This window comes from Neopelma chrysocephalum, unplaced genomic scaffold, assembly GCF_003984885.1.
Source record: "Neopelma chrysocephalum unplaced genomic scaffold, ASM398488v2 Primary Assembly neopelma1_96547, whole genome shotgun sequence".
NCBI lineage: Eukaryota > Metazoa > Chordata > Aves > Passeriformes > Pipridae > Neopelma > Neopelma chrysocephalum.
This window is the reverse complement of record NW_020925192.1, coordinates 126,113-136,116: the sequence shown is the minus strand read 5'-3', so window position 1 is coordinate 136,116 and position 10,004 is coordinate 126,113. Positions and strand designations below refer to the sequence as shown.

Below are 10,004 nucleotides of genomic sequence, written 5' to 3'. Positions count from 1 at the left end.
CATAACGTAGAAGTTTGGAAATAAATAGTTCCTTCTTAGTAATAGGTATAACTAACTAGATTATGTAAAATTTCTTGCTTTTGTGGAAGACTTTGTCTATTAACAACCTAATTATGGGAAGCTAAGGAACTCAATAGCCGTCCCCTTCCAGAGGGCATTTGATTGTTTCCTTTGTAACAGCATTTCATCAATTGATATAATTTTTGAGTAACAAACAAGGATATGGTCGGTCATGTTATCATCCAGTGATGATATCAAAGGTACACCAATGGCTCTAAGAAAGTATAACGACAAATATCTCTTCTCTCTCCTAAAAATATGAGCAAGTAAAATACAAATTACTATTCAAGTAATATTATCAACTTTCTGTTCTTCTTATTAGGACCTTGTTTAAATCATGAAGAAAGATGACAGATTTCACGCATTAGTCATGGTAAAATGGTAAATTTCAGAATTAGTCATAGACTATTAGAAAATGATCTAGAAATCTAGAAAAGTCATTTTTATCATTAAGGAGATATTTAATATTGTCTTCCTAATGAACTTGAATGTAAGCATAGCATTTCACCTTACAATCAACTCTTGAATTTTTAATTTCAATACCAAACACAAAATGCATGTTTTTCAAACACCTCAGATATATATTTCTGAAAACAAGTTGAGTTTTTTTGCCATATACATGCTAGTTTGCAACAGTGTGAGAGGTCAAATTACTATATTAAAATCTGAATTCTTTTATCTTGTATCAAAAAGTAATATCAAAATTAGGTGCTCTCTGCAGTTGTGTTTACACTTGACCTTAAAAAAGTCCTAAAATTTTGCAATTATATATCATACTGGTTTTGAAGTGACACAGAAAATTTTTATTTGTTTCATGGACTCTGTACAGAAACAATGTTTTCCTACTATTTGTGTTACTGGGTAATTTATTGTCTAATCTATAATTTGGAAGGATGAAAAACTATTGACCTTCAGAATCTTTTTTAGTGCATCAACTGTGCCAATGGTATACACTGGAAGTTGTAACAAGATCTTCAGCCCCTTTCTTTACTTTGGATCATGACGATCATTTTTTCAGCTCATCCTTCATGACAGCTTGAGTCTGTGCCATACATTTATGACAACCTTGGTTAGTATCATTATGTGCATTTACACATAATTTTAAAAAATATAATGCAATTTTAGTTTGTTGCTTTTTCAGACAGTGAAGACCTATAAGGACCCAAAGAGTAATCCGACTTTTTCATTCCAGCTGCACAGAGCTTCATAGGTTGATATGAAGAGGACAATAAAGCAAATGTGGATTACTTCATCTACCCTACTGTGGAAATCTAAGACTGCTCATTATTGAGTACTTTTTTCTAGTGTGCTTCTAAATAACAACAGCAGCCACACACTGTCATGTACTGTCATGTTTCCCAAGTGTTCCTCTTGTTTTTGAAATTATCTTAATTTAGTTTGAAGGTATGATACCTAAAAACCATTGCAAAAAATTTTCACAGACCCTGAAAAGTGACAACATTGGATGCCCATCTTAATTCTAGCCGAAGCTTTTTTTGAAACACATACGTTTATAACTGCCAATAAAAATAACGACTCGTATGAATAGGTTATAAATGAGCACAGAGATATTTGGAGAACTACTGACGGAGTAAACATCATATGGCTCTAAACTCCTCATTCAGGGTGTGAATCTCACTGGTAAGAATTTTCAGAGAGATCTGATGATTCCATTGTATTTGGACAGCACACATATATCTTATGAAGTGTTGGCATTTCAATACTTTGAGGAAACATTGGATGTATTTATAAAGACAAGGTTTTCAGTGCAGTGTATCATGATTATATACACAACCTGTGCAGTGCTTGTGCATCAAAATTCAGTATTCCCTGGCAAAAGCAAATTTGATATACCGGTGCTGAGCAGTTCACCTGAGCACATACTGTTGAAATGTCTGGCAGTCATCTACCACAGATAAGACATCATGCGTCTGGAAATCCACAATACATTCAGGCAGGTTTCAGCTTCTCCCATTTGAAAATTTTACACTAAAAAATGGTTATGCCTGAGGAAGCCGTGGAATCAGTTACAGCTAAGCAATTAAAAGAAAATCTGAACTGACTCAATTTGTGAGACTTTCTGATTTAGGAATCTAAACTGCGACATAAAATATCCTTCATTCACCCCTTAATGCATTCAGTGATAAAATTTTCAATGATTGCAACATATTCTCCATATAGACATAAGGATGTCCCTTTAGGTCTTCCAACTGCTGTTTGCTAACATTGTCCAAAAAGTGAGGGGGGAAGGAGGACAAAAATAAATAGTCTTGACTTAATCCACACAAATACACTGAAGAAATACTTTACAGAAGTTGATTTTCTTGTGTTTTTCTTTGCATTGTTCTTAGGTTAGAGGGAGGGAAACAGGTCCCTAACAGTTTGTAGTAGTGAGTGCTATATTATTGTTTGGTTTAAGAATAGTACTCCCCAACTCAGTGCCCCCACCAAGACTCTCCAAACCATACACTGCTTTCTCACTCCCCCACTCCCCCCACCCCCTACCTCGCCCTCTGTGGCAGGATGGAAAGGGGAACTGGAGGCACAAAAGCCAAAGATCACTGGTTGAAATGAGAACAATTTCCTGGAAACAGCAATGAGATAAGAAAACAAACAGTAACAGCAACAATACTAATACCACAGGGTATAAGAAAAGAACGGTTCACACTGAAAACCCCAGACAATAGACAATATGGATGGTTCCCTCTGCCACCTTTTCTTGGCTGGAAGGAATCCCTTCTCCCACAAGAGAGTCCCTTCACCCCTCACATCTAGCAATGATGTGAGATGTATAGAATAACCTCTGTGTCCCAACCATGCCCCTTCTGGCTACTGCAAAAAATTAACCCTGTCCTGGCTGGAACCCTGACAATTATAAACACTTTTATAAATCCAGTTTAAGTGCTAAATATATTTGCTTTGAACTAAGATTCAAAGCAATAGTCTACTAGCTCTGTCCACCTTTCTGTCACTGAACTTGTGAACAAACAAGAAAATATTTTCCATTATTACTCCCTTTAATGTTTACAGTGCAACTTTCCTCTTTTATCCAGTGCCTCACAATTTTCTCACTTGTGCTCTAGTTTATGTTGAAGCAAGAACTTCTGGTGTAGAGTGAGTTAGGATGATGTTACAAGGATACCAAGGATTTAGATTATTTTTAAAGTAGTCTAAGAAACTGGATAAAATTATATTTTCTCCAGTGCTGAGAAAAAAATTATGGCAATTAATTCAATGTGAGGGTATGTAACATAATGTGAAGCATTGTAATTCCTGGAGACCACTTTTCCCATTGAATAGAATTTAATTTTCTACATATGTGTTTCCAGTGCAGTGGTATTCTCTGATCAGTTGCAGATGATAAATTTGCAAATTGAAAAAAAAAATCAAATCTCAAGTTGCTTTAAGAATCAAGTTATCACAAATATGTCTAATGGCAATAGTTGGAAAGTTACAGTACAGCAGTCTTCGCAGTTTCAAATGTCTTTATTTTATAATGAAGCACAATTATCACACATTAATTACTCTTTTAAGATATAGTCTTCAGTCTTTCATAGGAGCTGCAGTAGCAGCAATAATTGTTATTGGCAATTTCTTCACAATCAAAAGTTTCTACCTGAACTTAATCTTGTCAGGGTTACACTTAGGAGCTAAATTCAACTGAAAGGAAGAAGAAACACCCCAAAAAACCTACTTTGAAAAGGGGAAGAACCACTGCTTTACGCTAACTCAGACAAATCCTCAGTCTCTCAGTAATATATTACTTGTTTTTCTGGAGTAACAGAGTTACTTAAAAAAAATAAATAAACAAAGCAAAAGAATCAATCAATAAAAACATTCTTAGATGATGAAACTTGACCCTAACATAGAACAACCTGCTCCTCACCTGACCCTAAAGGTTAGGGTTGAGGTGGGGGCCAGCATTCATTGTTGCTGTCTAGGCTCTGTCTGGTCTGTAGATGAATATATTCTTCTGAACTGTCAATCAGAAATTTCTTGTGCACTCTGAATTCATTCAAAAACAACCCAGCAGTTCTGGAGCACACAGGAGAAAAGATGCTTCGCTCAGCTGTACTAATTTCAAATGCATATCCTAAAACAATGATAAAATCATCAGATATAATGGATTATTAGAGCAAATTCCTTCAGATTTTCCATTTTCTCTGTAGATTAATACATAGTATCTGTTTTTATAAATTTTTTTTTCTCCTTTTCTCTGTTTTACAGTAAAAATGGTCTCAATGTTCATTGTTTAACAGCCAAGCAGGGTAAAATACTGTGACCTGGTATTTGCCAGCTTGGGTTTTCCATATGCAAGAGTAGTAATGTGCTACAGTAGCCCATTGATCTAACTTCCTTTGTTTTTTGCTTCCTTTTTGCACACTGGGGGGAAGGGAAATGTCCCAGTGGCTGTTTGAACAACTTCAGCTTTGTTGACCTAGGAACTATTTCTCAGTGATCTAATCATTAGCTTAGGCTTTTAACATTTTCGTAGTTTCAGATTCAACAGCCCTTGTAGACCTCCAAGGCTGTATTTCCATCAGTTACACTTGTTAGACACTCAGCTGTTGAACAGGCCTTTAGTTCCATTATGCTGATGGTAGAAGTAAAAATGGGAAGAATTAATTAGTTACTGAATTGTATTTTACATGGGCATGTGGCAGTTCCTGTTTAAATATTCTCACCACAATGTCTGATAATGTTTCCACTACAAATTTCATGTCAAACAATGAGGGGTTTTTTTAATTCATATTGAGGTTTGATGGTTTTGGTTGCTTGCTGAGTTTTTCTGTTCCGTAGTACATAATGTGATATTTTGATAGTAGAAAATGTTCTAGTTTTGTCATCAATTTATGTACAGCAAGGTTTGAGGAAAAGTAAAATTAGTGGCAGGAGCAACAAATACTGCTAAACTATTGTTTATCACACAGTGGCATGGGTAATAAATTTCCATGAATTCAGACTTTCCTCATAAAATGTAATTCAAATCACATACTCCTTGCCAAATATCTGCCAAGACCAAGAACTCAAACAAAGCACTTATGAATAGATATCAGTTAGTTACTGGGAATCTGGTAAATTATTAAGCTCCATGCTATCTAATATTTTAAATCAAACTATCTTTGAATCCTCTTGGGAGTTCAAAAAGTCTGTTGACTTTTCTGTTTTTGTTTTGTTTTGTTTTGTTTCGTTTCTTCCCTTTTTGTATGAAATGTGAGCTTCTTGTTCAGGCAAGACTATTTGTTTTCCTTTTCCCTCTGTTGGTTCCTACAGAGTTGGTTCAGCTGAGACTAGGAGGTGCTAAAACAAGTACTGGGACTAGAAGCTTCTGTTTTCCAGCTTATTTTTTATATTCATTGTGATTTGTGTGCAACAAAGTTCAAGGAGTTGGCTAGTCTTAAAGTATTTGCTTTTTCTGTGAAAGTAAATGAAAGAAGACCAATTTGTCTGCCTGACAAATATCTGATGTCACCAATGAGCAATAAAAGCAGAAAATTATTCTTTGGGACCAGATGTAGCAGCAAAGCTATGAGAGGGAAAGCTCTTCAGGGTGTTGAATAGCATACCTGTAATTTTTGTGACCTTCTGTAGCAAGTTTGGTGAAGGACCTTGTTGCTCCCTCATCATTTGTGTATGTTCCTCTACCACATTGATGACCTCATATTAGAAATCAAATCATTGAAATAAGCCAGGTAAAACAAAGTACATATTTTTTGAGAGATAATTTGTGGTTATTTCATCAATGTGATTTGCTGAGAGGCCTCACACAGCTGAGTCAGTAATGTCCAGGGGCCAATACATGGAAGGGAATGAAAACTTGGCCTGGAAGTATCCAGATTTGTGTTTGCTGCTGAAGTTCGCGTGTTTTCTGACACCTGTTTCCTTTCAAAAGGAAAGCCAACCTAGCATGGTCATGGTAGGATCAGTTAATCCAACTGCACACTCAAGCAATGAGGGGAGGAAGTGGAGATCAAGGAAAACAGGAGTTTATGGAAGAATGAAAGTGAGGGCTGGGAAATCTGAGTTTTGTTCACAATTCTGCTGTGGTATTTGCATGTCAGCTTTAGAAAATCAGCTGTAATTAGGCTTCCTCTGTAAAATGACATAGCAGGGGAAAAGAATGTGGCAAATGTTTTCTTTGTTCAGTATGGCTAGCTATAGACCACTATGACCAATATGTACATACTAATTAACTTTTGCATATCAAGAGTTATTGCCTCAGAAATTTAGTGGGTTTTCCATTGCTAAATGAGGAGATGGAAGTTCTTCCTTTTAGTATTTTGTTGGGTTGTGGCAAAGCTTAAGAGTGGTTGGAGGATAAAGTAGCTCAGATTAATAATGAAAAAATGTAGGCTATTTTTGAACTCATTTGAACATTGTTTATTTGATATCCAGACCTACACATTCTGTCTTTTATGTATTTTTCAATTGACATAACGTTGATAATGAAGTATTTACATGGGGTCTGAACGTTTCTTAAGACTAAAAACAAGAAACAAAATGAAAAGGAAAAAGTACTTAAATGTGCTATAAAAATGCAGAGGGGGAAAACAGAAAAGTAGGTTAAGCTTGTGGCAAAAAGAATCAGGTAGTAAGAAGAGATAAACATTCTGATGAAAATGTACATACCACACATATGCATGCCACCTAGTTGTGCCAGTTTAGATTTGGTGGGTGTGTTGTTTCTTCTAGTCTTTATAGATACTGTGGACTTCTTTTAAACTAGAAAATCATGAGTTTAATTAAATCTACCTCAGGTAACAAATAACCAAAATTATAGTTATAATTGGGATAAAAAAGGACAATAAACAGGCAAGGCCAAAAAGAGTGGAGAAGTATGAAAACCCACGATCTCTGCAGCATGAAAGAAGAGGAATAAAATTTAAATCTATGTACTAATCTGTGTTTTAATAATTTTTTAATTATCCTATAAACAAGTCAAGAATCAGGGTACTGAGACTGTGGCCATCATTGTATATACTAACCTGTACATGTATACAATGTTCATTGTATATTCATTGTTCATTAAATGTCCCATGTTTCTATGTTTCGTGTGATTTCATGTGATTTCTATGATTTCATGTCTTGGATCACATTTTAAATTTAATTTTCACTTTTAGAACAGTTGTTTGTTTACACTGACTTATTTCACTGCAGAAATATACACCCTCCTGCCTGAATACCAAAAACTTATGCAAATGCGCAATGGGTTTGTTAGCTGCTTGGTATTACGAGCATTTGAAAAACCTGGGAATTTTCTTAAAAGTCCTCTTTCTTGAGTTCATGTTATTAGAAGAGCAGTACAGCTTTTACATTAAAAAAAAATCCCTCAGCCAATTTCACAGTTTTTAAAGTGTTGAGATTGTGTGATGTCTTCCATGAGTGTTTGGCATTATGCACATTTTGGTGAGGTTCTTTCTTTTATTTCTGAAATAGCACATTGAGTATTCTGCAGTACTCTGAAGTGTTTTACCAAAGTGCAGTGTAACTCTCCTATAATATCCTGTAACATAATTCAGGATCTGACCATATTTTAAAAATCCGCAGCTTAAAAAATATTCTCAAAAACAATTAATTACATGTGATAACTGGCAATTTACCTTGACATATTTGAGTCACGCCTGATTATGCAAGGAAAATTATGAGAGCAGATCTTTACATCTAAGCAGAGTACCATTGATTTCAACAGATTATTGCTACAACAAAGATTTTTATTAAATTTTTTTTACTTATTCCTTGACTTCCAGGATTCCAAGTTTTTTTTCTGATTTCTCCCCACTCCTATTTTCTTTGAGGTTGGGCCCCAGAACTCTTACTTATATTGATGTTGACAAAAATAATTATTATCTCTTGCAAGCCAGGCTTAATGCATTTAAGGCAGAATCAGATAAGATTAAATCTGCACTGATTCTTCAGAAACCTCAGATCTCTGAGTATGTCAAATTTGATCACAGAACTCATTATCAGGAGAATAATATATTATTAATAGATTTATTTTATGTTGACTTTTTGAGTTGTGTAAGTTTCCAAGAGTTCACATATTCCAAGGTTGACTTGTGGTCACACAGTTTCTTTTGAGGTAAGTAAGTTGTAGTATAGCCCAATCTGTTTGAAGAAAGTGAGATTGCCACTCTTGCATTTTTCTCCTTCCTTTTATTTTTTTTCATCAACACAATTGTTGCTGCTCATTGGTGTCTCCCTCCCACTCTTTCGGCAGCTGCTTTACTGTGACATCTTACCTCCAGTAAAGTGGGAAGATGAGCAGCTGCTTACAGAACCAAAGCCAATCTTCTGCCTGGGATCAGTTGGCAAGGATTTCTGTGAAAGAAGCGAGGATGCAGTAAATGATATGTACTGAATTAATTGTACCTGCTACCAGCCTGTCTCCAAAACTTGCTGGGAAATATATCTATCCATTTGTGCAACAGCAGCAACAATAAAAATGACTCCCTAATCATCTTTGAAGGTTAAAGAGATTTAACAAATCAGATCTGTTTATTCATGGGAACTATAGCAGTGCTGATGAGTTTTTCAAAAATTCAAATTGCATTTATTTCTTTTCAAATTGCTCTCAATCAGGATTTTCAGTAAGGCTGTGTGTATGAATGCAATTCCTTGGTGTGAGGGAAGGATTTTATTTATTTACTGTTATAATGGTGCTTTGGAGATTGAGTCATCTGATGATTCACTCAGTTCAGCTGCATAAGTAATATTGACAGTACTGACAGAGGACTAAGTTGATATCGTGTAATAGTTGTTGTTTTGGACTTCCAGGTACAGAAAGTTTGCTGAAAATACCTAAACTTTCTATGGCACAAGTGGTTAATGTTGCTTCTACTCAGGAGGTGAGAATGAAAAGATTCCCTTTCTGGATGCTCTCATGTTTGGCCCAAACCTAAATACTGCACGTCTGCCAAAACCCAAAATACTTCTGTGCACACTGCAGTATGCACACAGGGTTTCTGTGAAGAATCAGGGCTTTAGATGGGTCTTAGTTAAATACAAACTAAGGAAGAGAGTAATCTTCTTCTTTTTCAGAATAATTCTGAACTTCCTAGAACAGCAGAAAAAATACAGTGGAAGCATAATGATTATCTAGGGAAAGGTAATCAAGTTGGGTATCATAAGACAGATTTTCTGTGAGTTGTTGATAAAACCCACTTACTGTGTGAGTAATGATCTTGACAATGCTGTTCTACCAGAAGACAGATAATTTTTTTACTGATATTCTTGCCCTTTCTAACTCAGGAATTTGGCATTTGTTCACCATATGAAAATGTTATATGTTATGAACTCTTGAGGTGGGTGGTGGATCTGATGGTTCAGGAGATCCTTCTTGGTAGTGTTTTCCCCTCTTACCTTGTGTTTCCAGCCAAAGAGGGGGAGAGGATCAGTAGAAGAACATGGTATCTCCAAAGGACAGAGAGACATGTGGTATGTGGGCATTTGCCAGTGTGATAATATACTGGAAATCACTGATTCTCTGCCCAGGAGCATAGACCATGAAGAAATATATATCTAATTTCTTCAAGCTTATTTTTGATTGAATTTTCTGCCAGCACAAGCCCTGAGGCATCTATGTCTTACTATTACAGGATTTTTTTATTCCTACTGCTGCACGATAGATAGTGTCTTATTTTCCTATAATCTGAACCTTCAAAAGCAGAGTGATTAAGCTGCCCTCATGGCCATCTTGTGAATGGAGAGCAAGCCAGTAGTCTATCCTTGAAGATCTGGGAACAGATTAAGTGGTAGAGAGCTACCAGTTCATCTTTTCTTAAGCAAAGTCCTGAGTTAGATCCAGATGAGTGAGGAGAAACTGGAGCCTATGACAGAAATCTGGGAATGGATCCTGCAGAAAAAAAAAAGGTGTCTTGCATTTGGGTGGTTTTGTTTTGCTTTGGTTTTGTTTTGTTTTTTTGGTTGGTTGATTTGGTCTTTTG

At 35.7% G+C, this 10,004-nt stretch overlaps 1 long non-coding RNA gene across 1 annotated transcript; it reads right to left on the bottom strand.

Annotated features, from left to right (window-relative positions):
- Positions 1 to 1,030: 1,030 nt before the first annotated feature.
- Positions 1,031 to 8,502, bottom strand: LOC113981451. The gene is made up of 3 exons (XR_003538421.1): positions 8,301 to 8,502; positions 5,628 to 5,718; positions 1,031 to 1,102 (listed from the first exon to the last, which is right to left on the bottom strand). It is a non-coding gene; the product is annotated as an uncharacterized LOC113981451 (long non-coding RNA).
- Positions 8,503 to 10,004: the final 1,502 nt, after the last annotated feature.